Source organism: Triticum aestivum, chromosome 2D, assembly GCF_018294505.1.
Source record: "Triticum aestivum cultivar Chinese Spring chromosome 2D, IWGSC CS RefSeq v2.1, whole genome shotgun sequence".
In the NCBI taxonomy this organism is placed as follows: Eukaryota; Viridiplantae; Streptophyta; class Magnoliopsida; order Poales; family Poaceae; genus Triticum; species Triticum aestivum.
Window position 1 is genome coordinate 519,876,686 of NC_057799.1, and position 16,997 is coordinate 519,893,682.

The following is a 16,997-nucleotide window of genomic DNA, read 5'->3' on the forward strand; positions in this document are numbered from 1 at the left end:
CCGAAGGTGGAAATCAACCAAGGACTTATGGAATTATATATAATCTTCCTCAGGCAGGTCAGTATCCCCTTCGTCCAGATGATCATGTTTTGTCATGCCGAGCTATTGATATGTGCTACTGTTTTGCAACATCGTTTAAGTATAGCTATTGTTTTCCTATCTTTTCAGATTCAGGATAATGAAGATGATTTTAGGGGAACTGCACAATATGGACTCATGTTGAGTCATCTCTATTGCCTCATGTGTTTCCTGCAAATGTGTCAGCATCAATTGCAAGATGAGGCAGCCAGCTAGCTGTGGAGTTGCCAACATGCTCAAAGTGCTCGCAACATTGAGAAGAAACAAGCATGCCCAAGAAATTAATGCGTGCGCAGGGAGGCCCTTTGCTCAGAGAAGCATCGACCGATTTTGTTTATTTCCACACCTTCTCACAGCTTTGTATTGGTTATAGTATGGTGAATCAGTGAGATGCATAAACATGCTGAACTTTTGTTCTTTTGAATGTTAGTATGCATACCGTATCTTCTGAAGCTTAGTTTAATGTAAATGTTGACTAGCCTGTGAACCTTCACAATCTAGTAAGTATATTGTAGGCCTGTTATTTGACACCTCACTTTGCCGCGCTACGCGACCAGTGTGAGTGTCTGCATCCACCGCATCCTCTAATTTGGTGGATGCCAAGTTGAAAAAGGATACCGATGAGTAGCCATAAGCTGGAGGCGTCTCTTTTTTTCTTTCGAATGGGCAATAAGCTGGAGAGTGTCTCGGGCTGCCTCTAGCACAAAGCCCTCCAGTACGAGACACGGGCAGCCGACTAGGCCGATATAAAAGCCTATCCATCTCAAAGCCCATTTTTTTTTGCTTTTTGCGAGGAGAATCCCATATTTCTTGAAGAGGGGGCGATCCCAGGAAACCCTCCTTCCTCCTCGCTTCCACTTACGCTTCCGTCTCGCCACAATTCCCCACGCTCCCCATCTTCCTCACTCTTCCAGAAAACCCCCGCTCACCTTCTTCCTCACTCGTACAGAAAACGCCTGCTCCTCTTCTTCCACTCCTACAGAAAACCACATACCTCCTTCTTCCCCACTCGCACTGCCACTAGGCTCGTCTCTGGCTACTCTGCTCAAACCCATGAGCTCGGCGCGACACCCACAAGGAAAATGGATTCGGCTAGCCCCAGCGCCAAGAAGATGAGGCTCCTGCTAGCGGTGACACCCGTTGTAGATCCCGCACCCGGCATCGCGGGGAGAAGCGGCGAGCCCCCCCCCCCCACACCCGGATCTGAGGAACCGGTAGAATATCCGGTGGACCACATCAGTGATCTCCCGGACCTCATCCTTGAGGAGATCATCTCGCTTCTCCCCCCAAGGATTGCTGCCGCACACAAGTCCTCTCAACTCGGTGGCGCCCTCTATGGCGCACCGCGCCCCTCAATCTCGATTGTTGTCAGATATCTATCCTTCCTGAATTTGATCTCCTCAGAGCCATCGTCTCCTCTCACCAGAAGGGCCCCGTTCAACGGCTCTGCATCCTGACACGCTACCTGCTGTCCATACCCGACACGGTGGACGCTTGGCTGACATCCCCTGAATTTGGAAAACTCCAGTAGTTTGAGTTCTACCATTACCATGAAAGTTTCATACTGCGAACACACCAAGAATTCGTGCCCACACAACCGTTGTCCATCTCGCGATTTTACTCCTCTCTCCACACCGCCACCTTCGCCCGGTGCCATCTGCCAGACGATTTGGTACAAATGCTTCGACTCCCACTGCTAAAGAAACTTTCTCTTGTGGTGGTTTATCTGTCAGAGGCCTCACTGCACAACATCATCCACTCCAGTTGCCTTGCCCTGGAGTGCTTGCTGATTGTTTGGGGAATAGAAATACCTATCAGTTGTCTCCAAATAAAGTCGCCTCATCTTAAAAGCATTGGAATTTGTTTTGAAGGACAGCAACTCATCATCGAAGATGCCCCTTCACTTCAAAGGTTGCTCCTTGATAATTGTTATAAACCTTTGCAAATAACTGTCGTCTCTGCGCCCAAACTGGAGACCTTGGGTGTAATTCGTGATCCGTTTAATGATCACAGGAAGTTGGTGTTTGGCTCCTCACTTTTTCAGGTACCATATATTATCATCTACACATTTGTAATCATAAGCTGCATTTTTCATTTGTGTGCATAAGTTTTATATCATCTTGGAGTACACTTTGGGTACTAATATTATGTTATATGCTTAATGAAGAGTTTGTCCATGGATAGCCTATCAATGCTGCTAGATTCTGTCAAGATCTTATATATCAGAATGTCTAGTTTTGATCTTAAATTGGCTTGCTGCGATGCTTTCGATCTCTGGAGAATTTATATATAGAGGTGATGATTCCATGCACATTGAAAGCCCGTATATGTTGTACTAGAATTAATTGTTTAGTTGTCGCTCTTTCGGCATACTCTTTTTTCAGACCTTAACTGTTTTCAATCTTCATGTCTACTTAGGTACTGCGACCACATGGAGAAAAACGTATAACCAATCGGTGGCGTAATAACCACCAGGATTTTCTCAGTTCTCATGACATTCGTTTGAGGACAATAACGATGGAAAGATATGCATCCAACCAGGCAAACAAAAGCTTTGTCACATTCTTCCTGTTGAATGTGAGGTTACTATTGTCCATGAGGCTTAAGTTTTACTGCAAGAGATTTCTCACGGACGGACACGTTGAACAGCAAAAAAAGAAGTTTCAGGTGGACAAATGGGCTTCTAAACGTGCTCGGCTTCTATTTACAACAAGTTGTAGTCATCCTGAAATAATTTTTTTTGCACAGGATGTTGATTTTATGGATCAGACCAATCCATTTGTTTGTGACTATGAAAAAGAGTGGTTGGGTTAGATGTTACTGCCATGTTCAATCTGGGTTTTGTCTAAAAATTTGATGAACAATTAATCCTTGGGCTTTTTGTACCGTTTGTAAGCTTGAGTTGCATGTTGTTGCCATCGTACTCCCCTCCACACCTGCCACTACACTGCCGCATCTTCCACCTGCCACTACACTGCCGCATCTTCCCTTTGCGATGAAAATATCTGGGTCTATTTAAGTCTCCCTCCTTAAGCTTCGCCGGCTCGTCTGCTCCAGTGCCGGCAATCCCCGAATCCATGAATCCCAATCCCCATTCCCGCACCCCCTTCTTGCAAAGATGACGCCATGGAAACGCTTCGTGAAGGCCCGTACGATGGCTGCGTCCCCCCCGGAGCACCGCCGCCTGCGCCGAGAGCGGGGCCGCCTACGCCGAAAGTGCCGCCGTATCCGCATTGAGCGCGGCTGCTCCAGCCAAGAGGGCGTCTGCGGCAGCTGACAGGGCAGGTGCTGCTGCGATGGCGGCTGCAAACATCGAGAGCGCTCGAGCTGCCGTCCGTGCCGCCGATGTCGCCCTGGCCTGGGTCGAGGCCATCCACGCCAAGATCGAGGACGCACACGCCAAGATATTCTAGGCCACCTTGGACTCCAGCATGCAACCCATGTCTGAAAAGGCGGCGGTGGCCATGGAGCACTTGCTTCCTCATGAGGTCACCGAGCAGGAGCTGCAGATCCAGGAGGCGGCGGAGATCGAGGAGCGTCGGGAGGAGAAGTTGCGCGTGCCCGAGGTCGAGGTAAAGAAGAGTCTATCCGTCGAGGAATTGGTGGTGGAGTACCAACGCGAGCTCTGGCGCTACCACTACTACGAGTACTACAACCTTGAGGGCGGCGCCGAGGAGGAGGAGGAGGGCGCAGAGTCCACCAATGGTGGCATGTTGCCAAGAAAAGTTATCGACGTCTCATCTCACACCGGCAATGCATAGGCCCGCGCGGCGACGGATTTGTTAAAATTACACAATGAGCGGATAACACCAGGGACCCAGCAACTCGCCCAGTTGTTTTTTTAGTTTCAGAGAAGGAGCTCAACTGCGCGCTGTGCGGGGGCTGTGGCCCATCTAGCCCACGCTTACGCTTTTATTTAAGCACATGACGAGCCCACTTGATATCTTTTTTCTTTCTGAAAATGGCTAGCCCAGTTCTTTTTTTGGAGAATACCAAAACCGAGGCCTACTTGCTTTTCTCAGCCCTGCTGGGCAGCAAATCTTTCAAGACGAGGAGGGAGGGATTTAAGTAGTAAGAAATGGGCTTCCCCTGAAAATGGGCTATAAGTTGTAAGAAATGGGCTGTAAAGTTTTAAACCAAAGCCAACCGGCAATTACATTAAAATATCATTTTTTCTGGATTTCTCTACTCTCTACCCTTATAAAAACCAAAGCCAACTGGCAATTACATTAAAATATCGTCTTTTCTCCCACAAGATAAACTACTCATACAAATGCATCTTCATGTTCCGTGCAACGCACGGGCATCCTACTAGTTAAGATTTTAAATTTCATTCATTTTTTTGCAGAGAATTATTTTTTGAATTTTATTTTGATATAATTTTTTAAAAATTATTTTTAACGTGACTCGAAATTTCGTGATTAAAAGAGTTCGGACCCCACCGAAATATGCAAAATTTCGTTGATTTTTTAGGAGTGCCCAGAATATATGGTCTGTAATGCTAATAAAAAGAACATGGGCTCAAATATCTTGGAGGCAACGGAACGTGTGCTGTTCATCAGGAGGCAATGGAACGCGTGTTGTTCATCGGGAGGCAACGGGATGCGTGCTGTTCATCAGGAGCCAACCGGCTTGGACGGAACAGCCGATGGAAATGAGGCCTGGCGTACCGCAGAACGGAGGAAACGGCCTTGTGTTCGACCGTCCACGGTCGAAACGGGATCCTGTTCATCGGGAGGGGTCTGGCATACCGCAAAACGGAGGAAACGGACCTCCTACGGTCGAAACGGAGTCTAGTTGATCGGGAGGGGTGTGGCATACCGCAAAACGGAGGAAACGGACTTGTGTTGGAGCACTACGGTCGAAACGGGGGTCCTGTTCATCGGGAGGGGTGTGGCGTACCGCAAAAGGGACTCCACGGGATAATGTTCATCTCCACCGTCGACCTCCTCAAGCCTCCACGAGCTACTGTTCATCCACCGTCGACCTCCTCCAGCCTCCACCTGCGACTGTTCATCCACGGGCTCCTATTCATCCAGCCTCCACCGCGCGCACCTCCACCGGCTACTGTTCAACCAGCCCTCTCCACGGGGTCCTGTTCAACCACCCCTCCACGGGCTACTGTTCATCCAGCCCTCCACCGGCTACTGTTCAACCAGCCCTCCACGGGGTCCTGTTCATCCAGCCCTCCACGGGGTCCTGTTCATCCACCGGCTCGATCGACCGGGGTCCTGTTCATCCAGCGGCAACGACCTCTACTACCACGGGTTCCTGTTCATCCAACCCCCACCGGGAACTGTTCATCCAAACCCCCCAACAACGCTCACTGTTCATCCAGAGGCAGCATCGATCGGCTTCAGTTAGCAGCAGTAGCGAAGGAATCACTCAGGTTCAGTTAACAACAAGGTATTGATCGATCGCTCGGGCTCAGTAACGCGTAGCCTACAGTGCAATCGCTCGGGTTCAGTAATGCATAGCCTACAGTGCAATCGCTCAGGTTCAGTTAGAGCCCAACGCCTCACTCGGGTTCAGTTAGAGCCCAACGCCTCGCACACACGCGCGTACGTACGAGAGAAACGTGCATTGCTCGTCCATGACCACCCACCATAACCGGGAACTCCCCCGATATTTTCCTCGCCCTCGCTTCTACCACGGTTTTTTCTGTCATGGAAGGCCCAAAGAATGTCATGCAGCTGCGCCTCCAGCCCGCCCAGGACGAAAAGCCAATTTTCTGTCATGATTTTGTCATAGAAGTAGGAGCCCACCACATCTATGATGATACCGGGTTTTGTCACAATTATCGTCATAGAAGTGTCATAAGTATGATAGAAAAAAATTCGTTCGGCCCAAAATGTCACGAAAGTTTCTTTTTTTGTAGTGATAGTGTTTAGCTTACCTTCTGGATCATCCAACAACCATAGAGATGAAGGCTTAGGTCTAACACATGCCCCATTAGATTAGCAATTAGTATCCTCAAGTAGACTTTTGGTCCATGCTCAAGAAGCTATATAAAAAATTAGAAGGTAAGTACAGAAGTTTATGTCCGATTAATCTCACCATCCTTAATTAGAGACTAAAGATACAAAATTCTATAGGAATTGGAAGAAAAAAACTTTTTGATAACATAAGTGGGAAAGGCATGAGTGGCCAGTGTAAGGATGTGAGGCGTTGCTACCTCTTGAGCATGCGTTGGTTTTCCCTTGAAGAGGAAAGGGTGATGCAGCAAAGTAGCGTAATTATTTCCCTCAGTTTTGAGAGCCAAGGTATCAATCCAGTAGGAGACAACTCACAAGTCACCTAGTACCTGCACAAACAATCAAGAACCTTGCAACCAACGCAATAAAGGGGTTGTCAATCCCTTCACAGTCACTCGCAAAAGTGAGATCTAATAGAGATAGTAAAATAATATTTTTTGTATTTTTGTTGTATAGATTGGAAAGTAAAGATTGCAAAATAGTAAATGAGATGCGATGTAAATAAAAGAGATGCAATATAATAGGAAAGAGACCCGGGGGCCATAGGTTCCACTAGTGGCTTCTCTCAAGATAGCATACGGTGGGTGAACAAATTACTGCCGAGCAATTGATAGAAAAGCGCATAGTTATGAAGATATCTAAGGCCATGATTATGAATATAGGCATCACGACCGTGTCAAGTAGACCGAAACGATTCTGTATCTACTACTATTACTCCACACATCGACCGCTATCCAGCATGCATCTAGAGTATTAAGTTCATAAGAACGGAATAACGCATTAAGAAAGATGACATGATGTAGAGGGACAAACTCAAGCAATATGATATAAACCCCACCTTTTTATCCTCGATGGCAACAATACAATATGTGCCTTGCTGCCCCTACTGTCACTGGGAAGGACACCGCAAGATTGAACCCAAAGCTAAGCACTTTTCCCATTGCAAGAAAGATCAATCTAGTAGGCCAAACTAAACCGATAATTCGAAGAGACTTGCAAAGATATCAAATCATGCATATAAGAATTCAGAGAAGAACCAAATAATATTCATAGATAATCTTTTTCATAAATCCACAATTCATCGGATCTCGGCAAACACACCGCAAAAGAGTATTACATCGGATAGAACTCCAAGAACATCGAGAAGAACTTTGTATTGAGAATCAAAGAGAGAGAGGAAGCCATCTAGCTAATAACTATGGACCCGAAGGTCTGTGGTAAACTACTCACGCTTCATCGGAGAGGCAATGGTGTTAATGTAGAAGCCCTCCGTGATCGATTCCCCCTCCGGCAGATCGCCGGAAAAGGCACCAAGATGGGATCTCACGGGTACGGAAGGTTGCGGCGGTGGAAAAGTGGTTTCGTGGCTCTCCCTGATGTTTCTAGGGTATAAGAGTATATATAGGAGAAAGAAGTACGTCAGTGGAGCTACGAGGGGCCCATGAGGGTGGGGGCGCGCCTACCCCCTGGGCGCGCCCTCCTGCCTCATGGCTTCCTTGTGGAGTTCCAGACTTCGACTCCAAGTCTTCTGGATTGCTTTCGGTCCAAAAAAGGATCATCGCGAAGGTTTCATTCCGTTTGGAATTAGTTTGGTATTCCTTTTCTGCAAAACTCTAAAATAGGCAAAAAAACAGAAACTAGCACTGGGCCTCCGGTTAATAGGTTAGTCCCAAAAATAATATAAAAGAGCATATTAAAGCCCATTAAACATCCAAAACAGATAATATAATAGCATGGAACAATAAAAAATTGTAGATACGTTGGAGACGTATCAAGCAACCCCAAGCTTAATTCCTGCTCGTCCTTGAATAGGTAAATGATAAAAACAGAATTTTTTATGTGGAATGCTACCTAACAAAATTATCAATGTAATTTTCTTTATTGTGGCAAGAATGTTCAGATCCGAAAGATTCAAGACAAAAGTTTAATATTGACATAAAAATAATAATACTTCAAGCATACTAACAAAGTAATAATGTCTTCTCAAAATAACATGGCCAAAGAAAGCTATGCCTACAAAATCATATAGTCTGGTTATGCACTATCTTCATCACACAAAGTATTTAATCATGCACAACCCTGATGACAAGCCAAGCAATTGTTTCATACTTTAGTATTCTCAAACTTTTTCAACTTTCACGCAATACATGAGCGTGAGCAATGGACATAGCACTATAGGTGGAATAGACTGGTGGTTGTGGAGAAGAAAAAAAGGAGCAAGATGGTCTCACATCAACTAGGCGTATTAATGGGCTATGGAGCTGCCCATCAATAGATATCAATGTGAGTGAGTAGGGATTGCCATGAAACGGATGCACTAGAGCTATAAATGTATGAAAGCTCAACAAAATAAACTAAGTGGGTGTGCATCCAACTTGCTTGCTCATGAAGACCTAGGGCATTTTGAGGAAGCCCATCATTGGAATATAGAAGCTAAGTTCTATAATGAAAAATTCCCACTAGTATATGAAAGTGACAACATAGGAGACTCTCTATCCTGAAGATCATGGTGCTAATTTGAAGCACAAGTGTGGAAAAAGGATAGTAGCATTGCCCCTTCTCTATTTTTCTTTCATTTTTTTATTTGGGCCTTTCTCACTCTTTTTTATGGCCTTTTTTTATTATTTTTTTATTTTTCGTCCGGAGTCTCATCCCGACTTGTGGGGGAATCATAGTCTCCATCATCCTTTCTTCACTGGGACAATGCTCTAATAATGAAGATCATCACACTTTTATTTACTTACAACTCAAGAATTACCACTCAATACTTAGAACAAAATACGACTCTATGTGAATGCCTCCGGCGGTGTACAGGTATGTGCAATGATTCAAGAGTGACATGTATGAAAAATTATGAATGGTGGCTTTGCCACAAATACGATGTCAACTACATGATCATGCAAAGCAATATGACAATGATGGAGCGTGTCATAATAAACGGAACGGTGGAAAGTTGCATGGCAATATATCTCGGAATGGCTATGGAAATGCCATAATAGGTAGGTATAGTGGCTGTTTTGAGGAAGGTATATGGTGGGTGTATGGTACCGGCGAAAGTTGCGCGGTACTAGAGAGGCTAGCAATGGTGGAAGGGTGAGAGTGCGTATAATCCATGGACTCAACATTAGTCATGAAGAACTCACATACTTATTGCAAAAATCTATTAGTTATCAAAACAAAGTACTACGTGCATGCTCCTAGGGGGATAGATTGATAGGAAAAGACCATCGCTCGTCCCCGACCGCCACTCATAAGGAAGACAATCAATAAATAAATCATGCTCCAACTTCATCACATAACGGTTCACCATACGTGCATGCTATGGGAATCACAAACTTTAACACAAGTATCTCTCAAATTCACAACTACTCTACTAGCATGACTCTAATATCACCATCTTCATATCTCAAAACAATCATAAAGAATCAAACTTCTCATAGTATTCAATGCACTTTATATGAAAGTTTTTATTATACCCATCTTGGATGCCCATCATATTAGGACTAATTTTATAACCAAAGAAAATTACCATAATTTTCTAAAAGAGTCTCAAAATAATATAAGTGAAGCATGAGAGATCAATAATTTCTATAAAATAAAACCACCACCGTGCTCTAAAAGGATATAAGTGAGGCACTAGAGCAAAATTATCTAGCTCAAAAGATATAAGTGAAGCACATAAAGTATTCTAATAAATTCCGATTCATGTGTGTCTCTCCCAAAAGGTGTGTACAGAAAGGATGATTGTGGTAAACTAAAAATCAAAGACTCAAATCATACAAGATGCTCCAAGCAAAACACATATCATGTGGTGAATAAAAATATAGCCTCAAGTAAAGTCACCGATAGACGAAGACGAAAGAGGGGATGCCTTCCGGGGCATCCCCAAGCTTAGGCTTTTGGTTGTCCTTGAATTTTACCTTGGGGTGCCTTGGTCTTCCCCAATCTTAGGCTCTTGCCACTCCTTATTCCAAAATCCATCAAATCTTTACCCAAAAACTTGAAAACTTCACAACACAAAACTTCAACAGAAAATCTCATGAGCTCCGTTAGTATAAGAAAATAAACCACCAATTTAAGGTACTATAATGAACTCATTATTTATTTATATTTGTGTTAAACCTACTATATTCCAACTTCTCTATGGTTCATACCCCCCGATACTACTCATAGATTTATCAAAATAAGCAAACAACACACGAAAAACAGAATCTGTCAAAAAACTGAACAGTCTGTAGCAATCTGTAACTTTTGAATACTTCTGTAACTCCCAAAATTCTGAAGTAAATTAGCGGACGTGAGGAATTTGTCTATTAATCATCTGCAAAAATAATCAACCTAAAATCACTCTCCAGTAAAAAATGACAGCTAATCTCGTGAGCGCAAAAGTTTCTGTTTTTTACAGCAAGATCGCAAAGACTTCACCCAAGTCTTCCCAAAGGTTCTACTTGGCACAAACACTAATTAAAACATAAAATCACATCTAAAAAGAATCTAGATGAATTATTTATTACTAAACAGGAGAAAAATCAAAGAACAAAAATAAAATTGGGTTGCCTCCCAACAAGCGCTATCGTTTAACGCCCCTAGCTAGGCATAAAAACAAGAATAGATCTAGGTATTGCCATCTTTGATATGCAATCCATAAGTGGCTCTCATAATAGATTAATAAGGCAATTTAATTTTCTTCCTAGGAAAGTGTTCCATGCCTTTCCTTAATGGAAATTGGAATCTAATATTTCCTTCTTTCATGTCAATAATTGCACCAATCGTTCTAAGGAAAGGTCTACCAAGAATAATAGGACATGTAGGATTGCAATCTATATCAAGAACAATGAAGGCACATAATTCCTATTTGCAACAATAAGAACATCATTAATCCTTCCCATATGTTTCTTAATTGTGGAATCCGCAAGATGCAAATTTAAAGAACAATCATCAAATTCACGGAAACCTAGCACATCACACAAAGTTTTTGGAATCGTGGAAACACTAGCACCCAAATCACACAAAGCATAGCATTCATAATCTTTAATCTTAATTTTAATAGTAGGTTCCCACTCATCATAAAGTTTTCTAGGGATAGAAACTTCTAGTTCAAGCTTTTCTTCATAGGATTGCATTAAAGCATCAACGATATGTTTAGTAAAAGCTTTATTTTGATTATAAGCATGAGGAGAATTTAACACGGATTGCAACAAGGAAATACAATCTATCAAAGAGCAATTATCATAATTAAATTCCTTGAAATCCAAAATAGTGGGTTCATTGCTATGTAAAGTTTTGACCTCTTCAATCCCACTTTTATTAATTTTTGCATCAAGATCTAAAAACTCCGAATCATTGGGACGCCTTTTAACTAAAGTTGACTCATCTCCAGTCCCATCTTTATCAAGATTCATATTGGAAAACAAAGATTTAATAGGAGTCACATCAATCACTTTTAGATCTTCATCATTATTATCATGAAAACTAGAAGAACACGCTTTCACAAAGCAATCTTTTTTAGCACGCATCCTAGCGGTTCTTTCTTTGCACTCATCAATGGAAATTCTCATGGCTTTGAGAGACTCATTGATGTCATGCTTAGGTGGAATAGATCTAAGTTTCAAAGAATCAACATCAAGAGAAATTCTATCCACGTTCCTAGCCAACTCATCAATCTTAAGCAATTTTTCTTCAACCAAAGCATTGAAATTCTTTTGCGAACTCATAAATTCTTTAACACTAGTCTCAAAATCAGAGGGCATCTTATTAAAATTTCCATAAGAGTTGTTGTAGGAATTACCATAATTATTAGAGGAATTACTAGGAAACGGCCTAGAATTAAAGTTTCCTCTATACGCGTTGTTACCAAAATTGTTCCTACCAACAAAATTCACATCCATAGATTCATTATTATTCTCAATCAAAGTGGACAAAGGCATATCATTAGGATCAGAAGAAACACTTTTATTAGCAAACAATTTCATAAGTTCATCCATCTTTCCACTCAAAACATTAATCTCTTCAATCGCATGAACTTTTTTACTAGTGGATCTTTCGGTGTGCCATTGAGAATAATTAACCATAATATTGTCTAGGAGTTTAGTAGCTTCTCCTAAAGTGATTTCCATAAAAGTGCCTCCCGCGGCCGAATCTAAAAGATTTCTAGAAGCAAAATCAATCCGGCATAAATTTTTTGTATAATCATCCACAAATTCAAACCATGTGTAGGGCAATTACGTATCATTAATTTCATCCTCTCCCAAGCTTGTGCAACATGCTCATGATCAAGTTGCTTAAAATTCATAATATCGTTCCTAAGAGAGATGATCTTAGCGGGAGGAAAATACTTAGAGATAAAAGCATCTTTGCACTTATTCCATGAATCAATACTATTTTTAGGCAAATAAGAGAACCAAGTTTTAGCACGATCTCTAAGAGAAAACGGAAATAGCTTCAATTTAACAATATCATTATCCACATCTTTCTTCTTTTGCATATCACACAAATCAACAAAGTTGTTTAGATGGGTAGCGGCATCTTCACTAGGAAGGCCAGAAAATTGATCTTTCATAACAAGATTCAACAAAGCGGTATTAATTTCACAAGATTCAGCATCGGTAGTAGGAGCAATCGGAGTGCTAATAAAATCATTGTTGTTGGTATTGGAAAAGTCACACAATTTAGTATTATCTTGAGCCATCGTGACAAACAATCAATCCAACACACAAGCACACAAGAAGCAAGCAAAAAGAGACAAACGGAAGAGGGGCGAAGAAATGGCAAAGGTTTTCGAAAATCATTTTAGAAGTGGGGGAGAGGAAAACGAGAGGCGAATGGCAAATAATGTAATGCGAGGGAGAAGAGTTTATGATGGGTACTTGGTATGTCTTGACTTGGCGTAGATCTCCCCGGCAACGGCACCAGAAATCCTTCTTGCTACCTCTTGAGCATGTGTTGGTTTTCCCTTGAAGAGGAAAGGGTGATGCAGCAAAGTAGCGTAATTATTTCCCTCAGTTTTGAGAACCAAGGTATCAATCTAGTAGGAGACAACGCACAAGTCACCTAGTACCTGCACAAACAATCAAGAACCTTGCAACCAACGTGATAAAGCGGTTTTCAATCCCTTCACGGTCACTCGCAAAAGTGAGATCTAATAGAGATAGTAAAATAAATATTTTTGGTATTTTTGTTGTATAGATTGGAAAGTAAAGATTGCAAAATAGTAAACGAGATGCGATGTAAATAAAACAGATGCAATACAATAGGAAAGAGACCCGGGAGCCATATGTTTCACTAGTGGCTTCTCTCAAGATAGCATGTATTACGGTGGGTGAACAAATTACTATCGAGCAATTGATAGAAAAGCGCATAGTTATGAAGATATCTAAGGCAATGATCATGAGTATAGGCATCACGTCCGTGTCAAGTAGACGGAAATGATTATGCATCTACTAGTATTACTCCACACGTCGACCGCTATCCAGCATGCATCTAGAGTATTAAGTTCATAAGAACGGAGTAACGCATTAAGCAAGATGACATGATGTAGAGGGATAAAGTCAAGAAATATGATAAAAACCCCATCTTTTTATCCTCGATGGCAACAATACAATGCGTGCCTTGCTGCCCCTACTGTCACTGGGAAAGGACACCGCAAGATTGAACCCAAAGTTAAGCACTTCTCCCATTGCAAGAAAGATCAATATAGTAGCCCAAACTAAACAGATAATTCGAAGAGACTCGCAAAGATATCAAATCATGCATATAAGAATTCAGAGAAGAACCAAATAATATTCACAGATAATGTTGTTCATAAATCCACAATTCATCGGATCTCGGCAAACACACCGCAAAAGAATATTACATCGAATAGATCTCCAAGAACATCAAGGAGAACTTTGTATTGAGAATCAAAGAGAGAGAAGAAGCCATCTAGCTAATAACTATGGACCCGAAGGTTTGTGGTAAACTACTCATGCTTCATCGGAGAGGCAATGGTGTTGATGTAGAAGCCCTCCGTGATCGATTCCCCCTCCGGCAGATCGCGGGAAAAGACCACAAGATGGGATCTCACGGGTACAGAAGGTTGCGGCGGTGGAAAAGTGGTTTCGTGGCTCTCCCTGATTTTTCTAGGGTATAAGAGTATATATAGGCGAAAGAAGTACGTCGGTGGAGCTACAAGGGGCCCACGAGGGTGGGGGGCGCACCTACCCCCCCTCGGCGCGCCCTCCTGCCTCGTGGCTTCCTCGTGGAGTTCCAAACTTCGACTCCAGGTCTTCTGGATTGCTTTCGGTCCCAGAAAGATCACCGCGAAGGTTTCATTCTGTTTGGACTCTGTTTGGTATTCCTTTTCTGCAAAACTCTAAAATCGGTAAAAAAACAGAAACTGGCACCGGGCCTCCGGTTAATAGGTTAGTCCCAAAAATAATATAAAAGAGCATATTAAAGCCCATTAAATATCCAAAACAGATAATATAATAGCATGGAACAATAAAAAATTATAGATACATTGGAGACGTATCAGGCGTGATTTCTTTATATAGCATAACTATCTCTCCAGTAGTTGTTTCGTCAAGTTTCTGCCGTATAAAGTAGCTCCCGATTGGGTCAGCACTACAATGTCAAATACAACAAAGGGTAATGGACCGTTTACCATATAAGGTCGCAATTTCATCCAGGGATGCATAGCACAATAGGAGGCATAACCTTAAGAATATACTGATTGAAACTGATGCTTAGTACTTGTGTTATCTTAATAAGGTAAGTATGAAGATAAGGTTGCATGAGTTATATGCACCTGAGAGCAGGCACGTGAACCTTGACATTGATGAGCCGCATAGACTGGTTTACCGGATCCTTGATCCGGTGAAGAAGTGAATAGAACTGAGAATTCCTAGGAGCATTTATATTTGGCACATAGCCCCCAGAACATGCCATCTCAATGTCAAGAGCATAATGATTCTTCAAAGCCTCAAGGGACTGACGCCATAGTCTGCAGGATAGTTCCTGATCTGGGTCAATCAACGCACGAAGGCATGCCTCCCGCATCGCCGTCATATTAGCAAATTACTAGGCACAATCCTTGACGAACATGATGATGATTGTGCACGCAAATCTTCCATGACATCCATATATTGTAGTGGATTTTGGGAGTGTAGCGTGGTATAATCCTTCACTACACTCTTTGTAGAGGCAAGAGAGTTCATAGGCAGAAATGGATCTATGTATGTCTCGCCAATTTGGGGCAACTTCTGATTGTGTAGGGTCGACTCTTCTTCGCTCTTTGGATCATCCTGAAAAGGAAACAACAATTTATTATTTCCATTACGGGGAGCACTCATGGTGCAAATATTTCCAATAGGTAAAACAACAATGATAACGAACAACAACCAACAGTTACTCACTCATGATCATAAGGTAGTTTCAATGGTAAATTACATCCATATGTCAGATGTATGATACTGGTCATTGCTCACTGCTCAGTGGATCACACTGAGTGTAGAGTCCACGACAATAAAATTTCCTCAATGCAAATTTTATCTACAACAATCAGTATTTCAACTTTCAAGACAATAACAAAAACTGAAAAATATTTGGGTTTTTCGGGCAAAGAATTATCATGTCGTGTAATATAGCACAAATATAGTGTTGCCAGATTAAAATCAAGAAAATTGTAGGTAAATTTAGCAATACAATCAACCAATCACACAACATCACTTTTAATCATGCTAAACCAATTTGTCCTGTAAACTTAAATTTTTTAAAAGAGTTGAACAGAAGTAGTGGAGAGCACTAGTGCAGTGTAACTTCCATCTCAATCGACTGATTAATCTAGTAATTGAGCAAATTGCAAGGAAACAATTTCAAGCATAATATAAGGAATGCATGGTGCTCGTCACTATGTTCAACTCATAGCACCAAGACACAATTGAGACAAAAATTTCTCACAAATACTCCCTCAGTCTCGAAATAAGTGACTCAACTTTACACTAACTTTGTAATAAAGATAGTACAAAGTTGAGTCCCTTATTTTGGGACGGAGGGAATATAAATGAAGGAGGTGATTCACCATCGTTTGATAAGAAAAGCATCATCCATGAGCTCGCGATCATGCAAGCGACATCCCGCCCGTATGGTACCATTGGCTCCTCCCTTATCTAGGCATGCGCGTGGTGGGGATGTCGTAATGCAAGAAAAGCATGCCAACACATTGTCACAGTGTACCACGAACAATGCAGAATGTATCACAATCTTTGCCTTTCGAAATTCATGGGGAAGGCGTCTCTCATCGTGGAGTATGGTGAGATAATAAATTGGGAGCAAGGCACTTAAAAAACGGGGAGAGATCTCGGCGAAAGATGCAAATTATAAGAGATGAGAACAATCCAGCAAAAAATACTGTTGATTAAATGCAAGGCCTCATCATGGGTCAATTTGATTGTTTATGGACTAACCACCTAAGTGAAAAATCATTACGTATCCTTCAAAAGGTATTTCATATCCTAACACAAATGTATGGTTGCTCGTGTTATTTGGAGAAAATGAAAATCTTCTACCTCGAGGACTACAAGCACAACATAGATAGCGAGGGTCATATCTCTAGAGACCTAAACTTTACTTCTTCGTAACCTATCCCAAAAACAAGCATGGCAATACTTTTTAGATTGACAAGGAACAAGAATAAAAAGAACAGGATATTGAGGTCTATTTCTAGAAATTCAGATGGTTGAGTCACAAATTTATGATCAACCTTCTTTATCGTGACTCTGGTGTAACCTTAGTTGTTCACCAAACACTGGCCTTAGATCTTCGATGGATAGTTTCCGTATGAGTATTAGGAAGATTATGTGGAGATCTATAATCGATGGGCAATGAGAAATGGAATACAATAACTCAACATGAAGCATACATGGCGCAAGTAGGGGGAGGACTGTGACTTGTGAATAAGAGAATACA

General features: G+C 42.0%; 1 pseudogene; it reads right to left on the minus strand.

Moving 5' to 3' along the window:
- Positions 1–16,636, minus strand: part of LOC123055883 (pumilio homolog 1-like) — a 67,841-nt pseudogene extending 51,205 nt beyond the window's left edge.
- Positions 16,637–16,997: the final 361 nt, after the last annotated feature.